At 45.9% G+C, this 16,821-nt stretch overlaps 1 long non-coding RNA gene across 1 annotated transcript in view; it reads left to right on the top strand.

The window, feature by feature from the left end:
- Positions 1–16,821, top strand: part of LOC135308123 (uncharacterized) — a 32,725-nt gene that overhangs the window by 5,207 nt on the left and 10,697 nt on the right. The window lies entirely within an intron of this gene.

Consider the following 16,821-nt stretch of genomic DNA (forward strand, 5'->3'; position numbering starts at 1 on the left):
GCTTTTAGGAAATTAGCAATAATTATAAAAAGCACCAATTAGGAGGACAGTGGTGATGCAATTCCCCCCCAGGTCAAGCCCCTTCTCTGGAGTCTCCCCTCAGCACTGGCTGTACTTTGTCCATGAAATGTATTTCCAGGAGTTGTTCTCAGCCCTGGATCCCAGGAAGAGCCAAGAAAGGATAGGGGCCTTGTGCCCCCCTGGGCTTGGAGCTCTGAATTTGTTTTGTCTTTCTGCCCAGGAAAAGCCCTGGAAAAGCACTGGGAAAACTAACTAATAATACAACAGACTACAGAGCTACAGATATATGTGGAAAGAATACAGAGAACGTAGAAAAGAAAAAAGGCAAAAGCCAAACAGCACCAGCAGCAGTGGCTGGGATGCTTATGCTGCCTTTTAGCCCCAGTTCCCTGGGCACCGAGCAGCTGGGACACCGTGCTGGGTGCAGCCAGCAGTGGCTGTGCAGGCTCACCCCAGGCGCTGTGAAAGCCACCAGAGGATCTGCTCAGTTGCTGCTGCTGGAATCCTGTTTGGATCTGTGTGTTGCATAGCAACCCTAAATTATTAGAAGAGCCCTCCAAAGGCTATTAATGCTACTTATGCAGAAATACACTTTGTCTCGCTCGTTTATGAATTGTTTTTATGCTGTTTCTCAGCCAAGTGAAGGCTTTCATCTTCCTGAACAATGAAACAATCTGTTTCCAAGAAGGCTGGTGGCTCCTGCTCAGTGGCACAGCAGCTGTACCTGGTCTTTTCCTTGGGTTTCATTATAAGCAGAACTTTGACTTGTTGCTTATTCCTCACTGCTGACCAGCCTTAGCTCCCACTTGTGAAATTGGTTTCCTGGCAAGCATTGGCAGAGGTTGTGTTTCAGGTGTGGGAGTTTCCTGTGTGAATCCTCATTCCCAGATAGCAAGCACTTGCAGCTCATCTGTCTTCACTTCTTCCAGGAAAAATCATCCCTGAAAGCAAGAGATGTATTTTGCCTTTTTCTCCTACACTTTGAAAACTGTCAGTACTAATTTAATTAGTTGATGCATAATCACAGGTTATAATTTCCAAGTCTAATGTATTATAATATTGTTTGTACTGATTTGATGATGAAAGGCCTTGTCAGCGACTTTGTTCCTTTTCAAAAAGAAAAGGTATTTATCAACCTAAAAAAAGAAAAAACCACAAAAACAAAACAAAGACTTTGTTGTTATGCAAATGAGACATACCAAATTAGGGAGGTTTATTTTACCTGAACAGGTATTTATGGTTATTTTCTGTATTCTTGCTGTCATTGTTATTGTCTACAGAACCCTTGACTTTGCAAGGTGAATTCTAGCCAGGCCCAGCTCTGTCATGCAGCCTCTGCCCAGCCTTGGCCCATGCTCATGTCCACCCACCCTCTCTTCTGCTTTACCTGGAGCCCCCTCCAGCCCCAGGAGGGCTCTTCCTGGCTCTGTGCCTGCCAGTGGAGTCTCTCAGAGCTTCTGCAGCATGACCCTGCTTTGCTCAGGGTGTTTCCCAGGGGTGTCCCAGCCTGGTCCAGCTGCAGCTTCCCAGAGTGCAGGCACAGGGGGACTGGGACACACCACCAGTGGCTCAGCCTGTGCCTGGGTGTAAATCAGTGTGTCCAGGGGCAAAAGGCTCAGTTTGGAGGCTGGGGGAGCCCCTTGATGGTGCAGGAAGTGTTGGTGGCTGTGACCCTGCCTGGCAGAGAGGTGCTGCTGTGCCTGAGCTGATGGATCCTCCCCAGCTGCCCTTCTCAGGGACCACAGAGCCACCAGCAGCATTTCACCAAAGCCCACTTTATGTCTCCAATCTCCTAGCAAGAAGGAACATCTCCTCTGTGCATGAGGGTTGGACTGAAGATCCAGCCAGGTGGAATGGGGGTAAGCAGCCCAGAGCAGGAGGCCTCTCTGCTCTGAGCAGGACACTGTGTAAACCCTTCTGTTTTGGGGGGATCTGCTTGATTTTGCTTACAGTGTCCTCCAGGAGATGTCTGTGGCTGCAGGCTGTGTGTCTGTTCCCTGAAAAAAGCAATATATCCACCTTTCTGCTGGAGCCTTCATTGTCAGTTTTCTGCCACTGGGTGAATGACCGTGTGTCTGTCACCAGTTCCACAGTCTGTTATTTAAATTACAAAGCTCATTCTTTGCATCGGCTTATGCACAGCAAGTTAGCAATCTATGCATAAAGTCCCAGCAGGCAATGATTGTCTCCTAAGGAAGGCAGAAGGAAAGGCAGCCCACTGGATTGACAGAAATATCACTGAATTCAGATTTGCTCCTGGAACAATTTGGTTTTCTTTCGAAGAAAGTTGGCATTAACACGGTTGTGACTGAGCATAGGTGAGCACAGTGTTGAAAATTAGGCTGCCAACACAATTACAATGTGGTGTAAAAAACCCCCAGTGTTATCAGCTTGTTTATGACCTCAGTAAAAACAAACCCCAGCCCTGAAAAATTATGCTAATTCTGCTTTGATTTACAGCAATGATAACCAGCAACGTGCTGCCAGAGCTGCCTGATGTGTGTGCCCAAGGAACCTGCCTGGATCTCAGGGGCTCTCTGCAATGCTTTTCCTTAAGAAAAGCATTTCATTAAGATTTGGTTTCTGGTTATCATAACTCCCACTCTGGGTATCTCCTCCAGCCCTGGGTAGTGTGAGCTCACTGACTCATCATTACTAGCAGGGTGAATGTGGGTGTGATCCAGGTGAGCTGGCAAAAAAATGTTATTTTCTTTAATTGCAAGTCACAGCAGGGCTGGTCTCTCCTTAGCTCGGGCAGTGGCCAGGCAGGGAGGCAGAGGAGACTGTTGTAGCCCATTTCTCCTCCCTGGTGTGGTTTCTGCAGGGCACTGCCAGCAGACAAGGCTAAGCTGTGCTGGATGTCCCTGCCCCACCAACACGCCTGGGAGTGTGGTGGAGGCACCAGGAGCACCTCCACTCCTCCAGAGGGGCTGAGCCACCTGGATCTTGGAGATTCTGTGGGTAAAAAGGCTCTTTTCACAGCAATCACTATGTACACTTTCAATTGTTAAAAAGGAGTCACAATTCCAACCTGACTGAGCCCTCCCAGACGTTTTCTGGGTGTCCTCCCAACAGAGAGTTTTGGCTGGTTAAGCTGTCAGGGACTGAGGTGTGTGTACACCTCTTTTATGTCTGTGCACTCGTGTGTGCTGCGTGGGCAGGGAGGTGCCCTGAGCTGTCCCTGGGTGCTCCAGGGAGGGCAGCCCAGGGCTCCTGCACAGACTGGGCTGGGGCTCCAGCACTCAGTCACCCCAGCAGTGTCACCTCCTCCCAGCCAGCCTCCCCTGCATTCTTGCCCTGTGCTGAATTTGCAGTGCTACCCCAACCACAGCTCTTGGTCACTTGCCTCTCTGGGGTGCAGCTGTGTTTGCTCTTGCTCAAAGAAATCAGAGGAAGCAGCTCCTGCCCTGGAGATCCCCCAGTGCCCCTGGATGGGGAGCACTGTCCCCTGGCCAGGCTGGTGCAGTGGAGCTCACTCACCCCCTGCACACCCTGGGGAGTTCTGAGCATGTGGACAGTGCTTTCAGGAACCCCCATAATATGTTGTGAGTATTTTCAACCCCTGGAACATCTTCTGGATCCCTGCTGATGGTTTGTCTCCTTGCAGCGAAACGATTTGGGAAAGGCTGCCCTTCACTCTCAGGCTTTCAAATGACCTTTTTTTCCCTCTCTGACAGAAGGATAAAATAACAGAAATTAGTGTGATAACTTCTGTTGTTTGGGGGTTTATGATGCAATATATATTGGCTGGTGTGAAATTTCCCCTTGCAGGGTGGAGCCCCTGTGTGCTCTGCCAAGCAGTCTCTGAGCCATGGTGTTACAGTGGCACATCTTAATCTAAGGAGTTTAAGTACAAACAGTTATTTTTGCTAAAGGAATACATGCCATTAAGTGCTATTAAACTTCTGTAGCTATTATTATAACATTGGATGAAAAGCACTGAAAAAGGCTGAACTCTCACCTGCAAAGAGGCACATAATGCAAATCAACAGAGCTGCATTTCTTTACCACTTTATTGGCTCACAAACATGCAGCTCGTAGGAGTCCTTCAGGACACCTCCCCCATTCACAACTCTGTTTTATTTCCAAACACCACTAAAGGAACAGTTTTTTTTCCCTCAAGGTAATTGCATAACTTCCTTCTGTTTCACACTAAAAAGCACCATGCACATCAGTGGACTACAGAGCATGTTTAGATATCTCTTACCCTTCGCTAATGATGTTCAGTAGATCAATCAAGGGGAGAGTAATTTATTTTTTTTCTTCCTTATAGAGGATCTTGATCTTTCTCTGAGGGGAATGACCTTGACTTGATAATGCAGCTAAACTGGGAAAGCTGTTTTGCTATTCAAACTGAATTTAGACTAGCTAAATAAATAGCAGGCAAAGGAACAAATCTTTTCCCCTAAATAAATGTAAGATATTAAGACCTGGCTTTGCAATGATTATAGTCTAACACACAGCTTGTTGAGAGGAGGTATTTTGCCCTGAATTCTCTAACCCTGAATTTTCAATTCATCTCTGTGGAAATGCTTCCTTTTTACTATATGTTTTGTGCATACAAAGAACAATTTAAAACTTACATGGTATGGTCAATCAGAGATACCTAACTGGCTCTTTGGAAAACATGAATTGTGCTTTTTTTTTTTGTTGTTAATACAAACAAAACAAGTCAGTGGCACCACATTAATCATTCAAGCCGATTGGAAAGTCTCCAAGCACCAGCTGAGTTTAAAAAAAACCCCAACAACTAAACAAAAACCCCACACACTTTGATAAGAGCCAACTGGGAATGAGATTCTTTTTTTTCTCTAAGTTTCAAAAAGAACAACAACAAAAAAAAACAATTTGAAGAATTGGCAAGCAAACAAATTGAACTATCATGGCCGGTTGTAAGGGCCATGCTTTGGCTCTGGAGAAACAATTCATAAATATTCATTAGCCTGGGGAAACATGAAAAACAGGATTAGACTTGTTCGTGGGAGTTCATCTTTAGGGTCAATGCTGGGGTGAAAGAGCCAAGACAGGCAAATTGCAGTTTTATAACGCATTTCCCGGGACAGACAAGATCTGCAGTCTTCTCTTTTAAAAACAAAAGGAAAAAACAACCTCAAAAGACAGCAAAAAAGCCCTTTCACTTCCTTACACAGCAGAGATGCTGTCTCAGCTCAGGCACACCCGGTGTGCTCCCCAGGTGCCGTGGGACAGCGCTGGCTCTGTGTCCCCAGGGGCTCTGTGTGGCCTGTCCCCACATGCTGGCCTGTCCCCACAGGCCGTGGCACTGCTGCCATGCTGTGTTTGACACTTGTGAGGTTGCCTTATCCCATATCCACTGCTGGCATGAGGGATGCTCCCATGGTGCCTGTGGTGTGCTGTAGCTCTGTACAGAAATTGGGGTTTTACTGAAGGAAAAGATGCCACGGTTCTGAAGCTGGCAGGGTCGCTCCTGAAGTCCTTCCACACAAAGTCAGAGCACAGCAGACAGCTGACGAGCTCAAAAGGCAGACAGGATGGGAAGGATAGGGACCTCCCCCAGCCTGCTGGGGGAATAGAAAGCTGTGACCTCTGGCAAGACGGCCAGGAGCACGAAGATGTCCATATGCCACCTGTCCCAGCCAGAGGCTGAGGAGAAGTGAGGCTCAGGGAAATGCAGCCAGGTCCAGATGACAACCCAGTACTGCAGGACTTGGAGCCTCTGCCTTCCTCTGCTTCCAGGGAAAAGGCAGTTCTGTTTGCTGCTGCATGCCTTGGTTGGCTGTTTGGAAGGTGACATTGGTATTGCCTGTTGCCAAATGTGTGTGTAATTCCTTAGCAATTGCTCTCCACTGCCAGGATGGATGGCTGTGTGCTGCCATGAGACACACACTGGCATTAGTGGCACCCCTGTGGAATCTGAGTGAGCCCTTGTGCTCACAGGAAAAGAAAAATACAGCATGACAAGAAACGATGAAAAATCAGCCCCTCCACTTTTCCCTCCATTGCAGCAGGCCAAGTTAGTCGTGTTTTAATGCCTCTAAAGTGAATGGATATGGGATTTTAGTGATTTATCCATCGTCAGTTCAGGACAGATGCACCATTTGTGATTTCTACTCTTAGAATCTTACAATTCTGCAATTGTATCAGGTCTGCCTGTCAAGGTTTTGGTAGTGGGGGGCTACAAGGGTGAGAAGCTGCCGGAAGCTTCCCCAGTGTCTGATAGAGCCAAGACAGATCTGCCACTGGCCAAGGCTGAGCCCATCAGTGGCGGTGGAGGGTGGGATAACAAGCTTAATAAGGGCAGAAAAAACCAAACCCCTGCATGATTGCAGCTGGAGTGAGGGGGGAGCATCTGTGAGAGAAGCAGCTCTGCAGACAGCCAGGTCGGGGAAGAAGGAGGGGAGGAGGTGCTCCAGGCACCAGAGCAGAGACTCCCAAGCTCCAGATATCCAGCCTAACACCCACCCAGCACAACCTGAGGAAATTTCATCTTGTCTTGTTGCTTTTTACTTAGGAGAAGAAATGAACTCCTACCTGGTTACAACCTCCTTTCAGGGAGGGATAAAATCTCCCCTAAGCTTCTTCTTCTCCAGTTCCCTCAGTTGCTCCTCATCAGACTCATACTCCAACCCTTCTATTGCACAGGAATATGATCCTTAAAACCTGGTAGCTGGGGACAAGGTGTTGGAGCCTCTCTGCCACTGGAGAAGTAGCTGGAATAGCAAAACACCTCACAAAGTGTGGGTGAGGAAGTACAGTCTAAGAGTCTTGCCAGAAATTGCACCAGTTGTGTTGACAAATAGGGCAAGGATGAAGCTGAATTTAGGAAAACAGTAGCTATTAATATTTTCTGCTTTGCTATAAGGTGGAAGTAAATTGGTTAGTCTGCAGGATCCAGTTGTTAAATAGCAGCTTTCCCAGTTCCAGTGGGAAATACTTTGCTTGTGGTACTTAGGACACTGTAATATTGCCTTGCATTTTTGTTCTCTTCTATATCTGCAGAGTCATTTCCTCCATCTTTGCAGTTACTTCTGTCATCTCTTGTGCCTTTTAATATTCCACAGTAACTCTCAGCAGAAGCACCAGAGGCTGAAGAGAAATTGGGCTTTCTCCACCAGAGCCTCTTTGTGCAGGGTTTTCTGTTTGCTGATTACTATCTTGAACAAGCAGAATCCTGACAAATGAAGGGAGGGGGGAAGGGGCTGCTCCCGTTGAGCTTTTGTACCTTCTCCAGGTTGTTTTCCTCTGCTTGCTGGGTTACAGAGATACAATCACAAAGCTTTAATACTCTTGCTTTGGGGTGAGGGATTTCTGGCTCTGCAAGGTGGATTTCACTGAGCTTGATGATGTGGGAAGGCAGAGGCTGCAGGACAGGCTGTACAGGGCTGCAGCTCTTCCCCATAGCCTTTAGAGCTGATCACCTGCTGAGTGAGGATAACGCTGTAAGGAGTGATCAGCCACAGTATGGCAAAGCAAAACAACCACTGCACTTTTATTAGAGAGGATTTAAAAAGCTCCTCTGCAGTGGGTCATTCTGAGTCTGGGTTTTATCCCAGTCCAGCTGTCTCACAGGTGTTTGGAAACCAGAGTTGTGGGAACAGCACCCTGGTTCAGCCGGATGGGAGCTGCTGGTTTTGAAGGGCATATGGCTGCTGTTTTTCCTTCATGCATGGTCAGGCATTCCCAGGTACAAACAGAGAGTCTGAGCCTCGTCCTTCCCTGCTCTGTGCTTGCTTTAGTCTCTTGCTGTTTTCTTTTTCTTGCCCTGCATTGATACTTCCTTCACACTTCTGCTGGTCCTCCATCACCAGCAGCCAGGGCATTGCAACTGTCTATATTTTAACTTAAAGTGAGTGGCATCTTTTCTCCTGGCAACAAGCTGCTTTGCTTTCTTTCCCTCTCCTTCAATAAAAAGTGACAAGTGCTCCTTCACAGAGCAGTGCAATCAAAGGAGCTGCTCACAGAGAGCTGTCAGTGAGTTGTGCACTCTCTGCAAACTGTTTCACTGTGGGACCGCTTAAATAGAGTTCACATCCTTCCCATCTCTCTCCCTCGTGTGACAGTGCCTTGCACCCTTTCTGATGATATCAGAGCTTATCTCATCGTGGCTTATCTGAATAATCAGTGCTGGGTTTTTCAAACCATCTCAGAGGGATTTTTGTGGCTCTGCAAAGCTCTGCAATGTGGTAGATGTGGCTGGGAGCTGCACAGAGGGCTCTGCTCCCTGTTCTGACACCAGCAGCCTGCTAATTGCTGGGTCAATGTATAAGGACGTTTCAGGATGCACTGATGTGCATCTTCAGCAGTGGTTCAGGCAATCACAGACTCTCTTTGGATGGAGGGTCTCATCTTGCTGAGTGCCAGCACTGCCTAGCAGCACGGGAGCCTCTCAGCAGCGCTGCAAATCAATAATGTCTCTAGTTCTCCTCCAAATTCCCTGGAGCCTGGGGGTTTACCTCTCCCATCTTCATCTCCAGCAGTGTTCTCAGCACTGTTGGGCATCTGTTCCCTCCTGTCTCAGTGCTAAGCTCTTGCCAATGTGTGTTGGAAGGATCTTGGTTGAAAATGCTGCTGTTCCTGGCCACGAGCTGCTGAGGATCTGTGTTACCCAGGGCAGCCCCACTCCCCAAGGCAGAGTTTGTCAGACTTTTGGGCTGCACTGGAAGCCTTGGCAGTGTGGAATGGATTCAGCAGAGAGCATTGATGGTGGGTATGGCCGTGCCCCTGTGCTCACCCCAGTGGATATGGGCAGGGCACAGGTGGGGCATAAGCTTGGCATTAAATGAATGAGGAAATCCACTCAGGGGAAGGACTGCCACAGCTATGAGTGCTGGCACAAACCAGTTCCTGGTGTGGAGATGTTGGCAGGAGAGTTTGGCACTACTGCTGAGAGAGCAATGCAAGGATGGAGAGTTCAGGGATGGCTTTTTGATTCAGGCTTAAATCTGAGTCCAGCTAATTCCCACTAAATTTAATTTTAATTTTTTTGGACCAAGTGCATTTTAAGAGAAGATTTAAAGTCCAAGCTAGTCACAAAGTCTCCCACCTTTATATGAGCAGCCATTTCATTTTGGTCTGTGTTCCTAGAGATGACCCAATAGTTGCACTGGAATCCATCATTTCTAGGAAGGCATTGCTCTCAATATTTCTTTGTTTTGTTCTGTTTTCTCATTTCTATCTACAATATTGATATAGTTTAATCCCAGCTGGCAACCAAGAACCACACAATCACTGGTTCACTCCCTGCCCTCCCAAGTGCAATGGGGAGGAGACCTAGAAAAAAGGTGAAACTCATGTGTTGGGATAAGAACAATTTAATAATGTAAATAACTTTAATAGCAATATTTACAAGAACAACATGATGATGTTGTTGTTATGAAAAGAAAACAGAGAGTGGAATAAAAACCAGAAGATTTTATTCCAAGTGATTCAAAGGACAGTCTCTCACCACCCACAGATGGATGCTCAGCCTGTCCCCAAGCATCAATCAGTGGCTCCCCCCAGGTAACACACTGAGCATACGGAACATGCCCCTGGCCAGGTCAGGACAGCTCCCAGCCATGCCCCTCCCAGCCCCTCATGCCCCTGCTCACTGCCAGGGACTCTGAAAAGCCCCTGACTCAGAGTTAGCACTGCCTGGCCACAGCTAAACATCGCTGTGTTATTGCTGTTATTCTCCTCCAAAATCCAAAACACAGCCCTGTACCAGCTACTGAGAAGATAATTGACTTTATACCAGCTGAAACCAGGACAAGTATATTTCAGTGAGTTATTACCTTCATTGTTAGGTTTTTTTTTATGCTGCTAATTTAAATGAATATTGCTTTATCGAGCATAGATGTACATTGGTATGAGCAGTAGGAAGCTCAGAAAACTACTTTGCAAGGATTCTCCTTCTGCTGCTGTGCTAATGAAACTGAAATACTCTTCCTTGCAGTGGTCTGTGCAAGATAGCTGGACTTTTTACATTTTGTAATTAGTTTCTAGATGATTATCTATTAATATTTCATGCTTGATTCTATGCCAATGTCTGCTTTTGGCCAAGGTCTCTTTTGACCGTCTTATTTTGCATATTAGTATCAAGCTGCTGAAGAAAACACTGCTTTCCTGAAATCTGGGAGACTGCACTTGCTGAGCAGACTGGGATAGCAATTTGGGAACTTCAGTAATTACTCCTTCATTCCCAAAAGTCTGCTTATACAGCACATAAATGTGAACTAACCTTTAGGAATCCTCTGCAGCTCTGACACCTAATATCAAACTTACACTTTGCAACAGGACAGAGAATGTATAATTTATGAGCTAGTGAAGTATCTTTAATTAAAACAGTATTTTCTAAATTTTGACTGAATTTAATTCTAATCTAACAGAAAGAAGCAATCCAAGTCCAGCTGAGGTTTTCCTTAAATACCACCCTTGTTATCTGGGAGACTTTGAATCAAGTAAGATAGATGGTTTTAATTTCCATGTTCTCAGTGTAACACTTGGGGTCAATGTTTGCATACTTATCATAGGCAGTTTACCACTGACAACCACTGTAATTGTTCAACTTTTCCTTGGTGAAGACCTGATTGACTATTATGCACTGTATTTATTTTGTCTCACACTAAAATATAGATGATTGATTATTCCATTATTCTATTGACCAAGGCTGTAACAAGGTGTGACAAATCCGTGCCATTACAGTCCATAACCAGCTCTGGAAGGTGCTGCAGTCAGGTAGGAGAATTTTAATGCACAAAAATCTCTGGAAAGCCTTAGCAAACTTTCAGGACACTGCATTTAAAAGATGTTACCTGAATTAATGGTCTTCATTTCTGCTAGGTACTTGCTAAGGATGAAAAAAGAAAATAACAGGTCCTGATCTGAAAAGCTTAAAATATGATTGAGAGTCCATGGGAGTCAAGGGAAATTCTTCCAATGAGTTGCTGGGCTTTGGCAGGGTCCTGAGGGTAATCCTTCTGTTTACTTCACTGAGAGTTGTGTCAGCCCTGAAAAAAATCTCCATTTGTTAACTGCATTAAAATGTGCAGAGAAAGAAATGTCTTCTGTCACTGATGTAGCACATTAATGTGAATTATATGCACATATCAAGGGGAAAGAGAAAAATCCTGTATTTTAAAGCTCTTTATCTGCAACTTGGTATTTGAAATGCATAATTTAATTGTCTTTGAAATACTTTGTTCCTTCTTAAAATAAATAGTATTTAATTTTACTTTTAAATATCATGCATTGATGGACACAGCACTGGGGATTGTGGCAACAAAATGGTGTTGAACCAGCCACTGGAAATTAGTACTAATAAACAATGCATTTGCTACCAGTCTGTCATATTAATTAGTCTTCAGAATGTGTCAGTGCCTTTCATTTGTATTTAACATTGCCTGAGCTTACTGCCAATTAAATACAATGTTGTTATCAACTTGCACGTGATTACATTGGATTAATATGGTTCTTTTCTTTGATCCACTATAATTAAAAATCAGAGTCGTGATTTTAAACAAGTGTAAAAATACAATTAGTTTGTATATGCAGCTGCCTTTTCCTTCTAATATACTTTAATAACATTCATCTCCAATTAACAGCTGTGGAAACCCTGGGCCCTGTTTAGCAGCTCAGAGGAGACTGTAGCATTTTGGAAGCGCCGGAAGAAGCCCCATGCGTGTCCCTATCCTCGCCCTCTCTCCAGATATTTTGGATGATGTTTTGTAGTGAGACCTGTCACCCTTCAGCCCCCAAATCCTCCATGAGAACTCATCAGGTTCAAGCTGAAAGAAAATACTGCCTTAAAATTCCATACTGTTTCCCTTGAAGCCTGATGGCTTCTCCATGCTAAATCCTGGGGAGGCTCTGATGGCTGGGAGCACCACAGGGGATGTGCTCTGCATCCTCCTCGTCCTGTCCCCAGCAGCCACAGAGCCCAGGGGCACACGGAGACATGGGCTGGTGTGAAATGAGCCACTGTGGCTGTGGAGAGGATGAGAACACCTGTGTGACAGCCCCAGAATAACCAGTCTACCCAGTCTTGACTTCAGAATCTCCAGCGTTTCACTGAGCTCAACCTGGGGACCTGCCACCCAGCAGGGGTAAGGACCAGACAAAATGCCACCTCTCAAAGCAGAAGGATGCAGTTTCCCATCACTTCCCACTTCTCTGCTGCTGACAGACAGGGCTCAGCCAGCGGAAAGGCTGGAGGAGGCTGCTCTTCTGCTGGAGCAGATAGAAGTAATTAGTCAAATCACTGCGGCGCAGAGAGGGAAGCTGGCCCATCTCCTGTGCACCACAAATGACTCATTGCATAACAACTTCAGTAAAGGGGTATTTTTTTTCTCTCTTCTACTTCAGGCAGGGAAACGGAGAGATGAGCATTTCAAAAGGCCATCAAGGCTTTTGTTTGAGAGATTTGCCTTCCAGGTCTCCTAGGACCACTGAGAAAGTCATGACCTGAATAAATGTCATCAGCAGTCTCTCTGGGAGGCACGGAGACCAAGAGCATTTCTGCCTTCTGAAGGAGCACAGCCATGACCTGGTGAGCAGCTGGCAGATAGCTGGTGGCTTGTTATCCACCAGCCTGATAGAGCCATTTACACCACTACAGCCCAGTGGTGCTGGATGCTGTGGGAATAGGGCAGCCACCCCCTTGTCCATACCAGCCATGTGGGGAGGGCACAGCAAGGGCATGCAGCCCTGCAAAAGCACTGCTGGCTGGAAGAACATTTTCCCAGCAAGCAGAAACAAAGAGAGACTTGCTTTCTTGCTTTTTGCCTCACTTCCCAGGCAGTGAGGAGCAGTCAGTGCCATGCCTGCTGAAACTTGCTCAGTTCAGCTGAGTCTCGCCCACTGCTGTGCTCCATCAGCTGCCACTGCAAAGGGCAGAGTTTGCCTGTCCCACCATCCTCAAAGCTCCCTCTGTGTCCTTCCTCACCCATTCCCAAAGCAGAGGAGCAGCAAAGAATTAAGGCTGAATGAGCAGAAGGTAGTGAAACATGAGCCATGCCTTGCTGGCCCCTCGGTAAGTAACACACAGTGTTATGCTGAGGCAGTGCTCTTTGTGCACATATTGTGTAGTGTTCCAGTGAGATGAAACCTCAGGCTCCTGATTCAGCTGATATTTCTGGCAAATTGTTGACCTATTGCAGTTTATTCAGGATTTTTCTTGTCCTGGTAGAGTGGCTTTAACAGTGACAGATTTGTCATTCTGTTTCTAACAAATATGCAGCTTTTGTGACTCTGAAACTTGTATCTTGAAGCATCCTGGATAATAATTGCTTCTGTGCTCCACTCTGTGTTTATAGGCAAGGAAAATAATTAATTTAACATTAATTAATAAGATTTAATATAGCCAGTGCTAGCTTGTGTCATAGAATAACTCATAGGGACAATTTTAATTTCACCTGACGTTGATATTGATGGTTTCTCTCCTGGGCTGGAACCAGAGGATGGTGTGGCTGCACTCTGGGCAGTGAGAAGGGCAGCTCTGCTAACAAGAAGTGGCTGTGGGGAAAGGGTTCAGGAGAGCCACTTGTCACCTGGAAAAATTTTAAATGAGAAAGTAGCAAAATAGCCCTTCTTTCAGTTCACCTTGGGAAGAAACAACTGCAGAAGCAGTCTCCCTGCCTGGGTGTGATGCTGTGGGTTTGATGGATTAAATGCTGCTCTTTTAGAATTTCCCCTGCTTTATTGTAGCATGAGCAAAAAGGCATTTCTTGTGTCACTTCAAAGAGGAGATGTGTCAAATCATAGAGCACCAGGCTGGAAGCGACCTCAAGGATCACCTGGTCCAACATTTCTTGGCAAAAGCAGTGTCAGACAAGATGGTCCATCACCCTGTCCTGCTGAATCTTAGAAGTGTCCAATGTCAGGGAATCCACCACTTCCCTGGGGAGATTATTCCACTGGCTGATTCTCCCACTGTGAAAATTTTTCTTCTTGTATCTAGTTGGAATCTTCCCAGAAGTAATTTGTACCCATTATCCCTCCCTTTTCCCTGGGACTCCTGTGGAAAGGGAGTCTCTGTTTTCTTTGTAGCCACCCTCTAAATGGTGGAGCATGGCTATAAATGCCTTCCCTAAGGCTGGTTTGCTCAAGGCTGAACAAACCCAGCTCTCTCAGCCTTTCCTCACATGGCAGCCCTTCCCAGTCCTTGGCTCACCTTGCAGCCTTTCTCTGGCCTCTCTCTGCCTGTTCACATCCTTTTTTATGTCTCAGGCCAGAACTGAGCACAGAATTCCAGGTGTGAGCCAACCAGTGCTGGGTGAAGTGGGGTAATGACTGCTTCATCTCTGCTGGTGATGCCTTTGGTGATGGCACCCAGCCTGCTGCAGTGTCCCTCTGCTGCAGCCATGCTCTGCTCACTCACACTGAGCTCAATGCAGTGACAAACCAAATTCTGCCTTGTGCTTTGCCACCTGTTAAACCCAGCAAGAGGCTCTGATCAAACCCCTTCTCTGAGAGTTGCCAGAAGCCTTTTGTTAGCAGTGAGATGCAGCCTGCAGGGACCTGTCACAGTGATGTTTCCCTGACAGGGGTCAGAGATCAAACAAACTTCCTCAGTGATCTACATCCAACTTGTCTTTCCTATCCTTTCAATGTCCTTTGGCCTCACATTTCATATCACATTAAGGTTTTTCCAAAATACTCATGTTTAAGATGAAACTCAGGCTGGAGCTTGTCCCAGTGTGCCCTGGCAGTTGCCCACTTTTTTGGGATGTTTTCCCAGAAGTCAGGCAGTGCATCCTTGGCTGCCATGGGCTGGATCTCCAGTGCAGCTCATCCTGCATGAGTGAGGATGCTGCAGACAGCTGAGGTCTTGGGAATTGCTAATGAAACCAACTGCTCTGCCAGCAAACTATCCTGAGTCCCCCACTGGCTGTGTAATTAAAATGGGGGCTCTATGGGTGTGAAGTTAATGCTGTGTACATAATGTATCTGTCCCAAGGTAAGCCTTCACATCTGCTCTCTGTAAAAGTGTGAGTGCAGGATATAATTGAGTGAGAAATAGTTTGAGTGAGAAATAGTTTGAGTGCTGTCCACCAGCAGCCCAGCCAGGCCTTGCTGCAGAAAGAAGTGAGTCTAAGCAGCCAGAGTTAGAGCTGGCATTAAACCAGGCTGGAGGACCTCCTGGTTAAAAAAATTCATGGCTTAGTTTTTAAATTTTTCCACTTTATTTTGTCATTGAGGACAAAGAGGAACTTCAGCCTGTAAATGCCACTGGTTCTCCATTTCACACTGACATTCCCAGGGACAGCAGAACTGCCCATAAAGTGTCTGTCACCAAATGAAAATTGGAAAAAAAATCTTCCAGGTTTCTGCACACACCTGTCACTTGTAAATAAATTGTTGCTTAACCCTTGCCTGCCCACCTCCCTCTGCTGCTGGAGCTGAAGATGGTGACAAACTCATCTCAAGAGCTGCTGCTCTTCTGGGTGTGGGAGAGCTGCTAACGACAGTGAGAACAGGGGGAAATACCTGTCCTGGCATTTTAGGACTGGAAGTGTCTGCAAGTGCATTTGTGGAGTCAGAAAGGCTCACCCAAAAGATTTGCAGTTATAGACAAAATCTGAACTACCTTCCCAGGCTTTTCTTCCCACCTCACCGACTTTTATTTTTTTTTTTGCTAAATGTCAGTTTGCTTGTCAGCCTCTGGCTGGGGTTTTCATGTTATTCCCTCACTTCTTTCAGTAGGATCCCTTTGCCAGAGAAGGAGAGAAATGTCACGGCATGACAGCTCCTCTGTCCCAGCTGCACGTGGGAGTGGGGGCCTCTGGCAGCAGCCAGCACACAGCACCTGGACAGACAGACAGATAGCACAGCTCCTGATGGGGGCAGCAGGAACAGAGAGGTGTAAGGGCTCCTGTCACACCCAAGGGCGTGTGGATTTAAAAGTAAGATGTGCAAATTTGGTGGCTGCACTTGGGTGGTTTCTCCTGGCACAAAGTGGGATGACACCAGATCCATCCTGGCCTCTTTTCTCCCCCTCCATCACACCCCAGCACTGACTCCTCAATACTTTGAGATGCATGGTAATATTAGGTAATTTAATGGTTTATAGTATATGTATATCTAATAATGTTTATTGCTTATAATAATTTAATGTAGTATACTTATATATGCATATAAATATCCACATATAGCCCTCTAAAAGATATTTTTATACTTATGGTTGTATGAAATATTTCATACATATATAAATATGATATGACATAATATAATATAATATAATATAATATAATATAATATAATATAATATAATATATGCAGAAAGATGTTATATATGCATATGCATGTGTGTATCTATAAAGACCTTTTAAAAGGTCTTTTAATATATATACAACCACCATATATATATATGCACATAAATATACATATATGCACACATTTTAAACATTAAAAAGCATTGGAGTTTAGATATGTAAATATCTTTGAATATAAATACCTGAAAACATTCTATATCTAACTATCATCTATATCTGGTGAATATGAGCATTTTGCAGGGGCTGTGGCTCTGCTGCTTGGCTCAGCTGTGCTCAGCAGTGCCCCTCTCACCTGCCCAGGCCTGGGGGAAGTGCCCCCCTCTATGGGCTGCTGCTGCTGCCCCCCTGTTCAGGGCTCAGTGCCCAAAACACCCTTGGCTGAGCTTGTGCCTGAGCATTTGTATTTGTTTCTCTGTCCCTCGGTGCCACTCGATAAACAATGAGATTTCAATTCCCCCTCTGCCACCCCCTGAGCATTTCCTGGCATCTGTCTGTGTTTAGAGCTGATAAACAGGGAGTGTGCTGCAGTCTGTCCTGGGGGAGATGCACAGGTGTGCACACACCCAGGGCT

Source organism: Passer domesticus, chromosome 9 (genome assembly GCF_036417665.1).
Source record: "Passer domesticus isolate bPasDom1 chromosome 9, bPasDom1.hap1, whole genome shotgun sequence".
NCBI lineage: Eukaryota > Metazoa > Chordata > Aves > Passeriformes > Passeridae > Passer > Passer domesticus.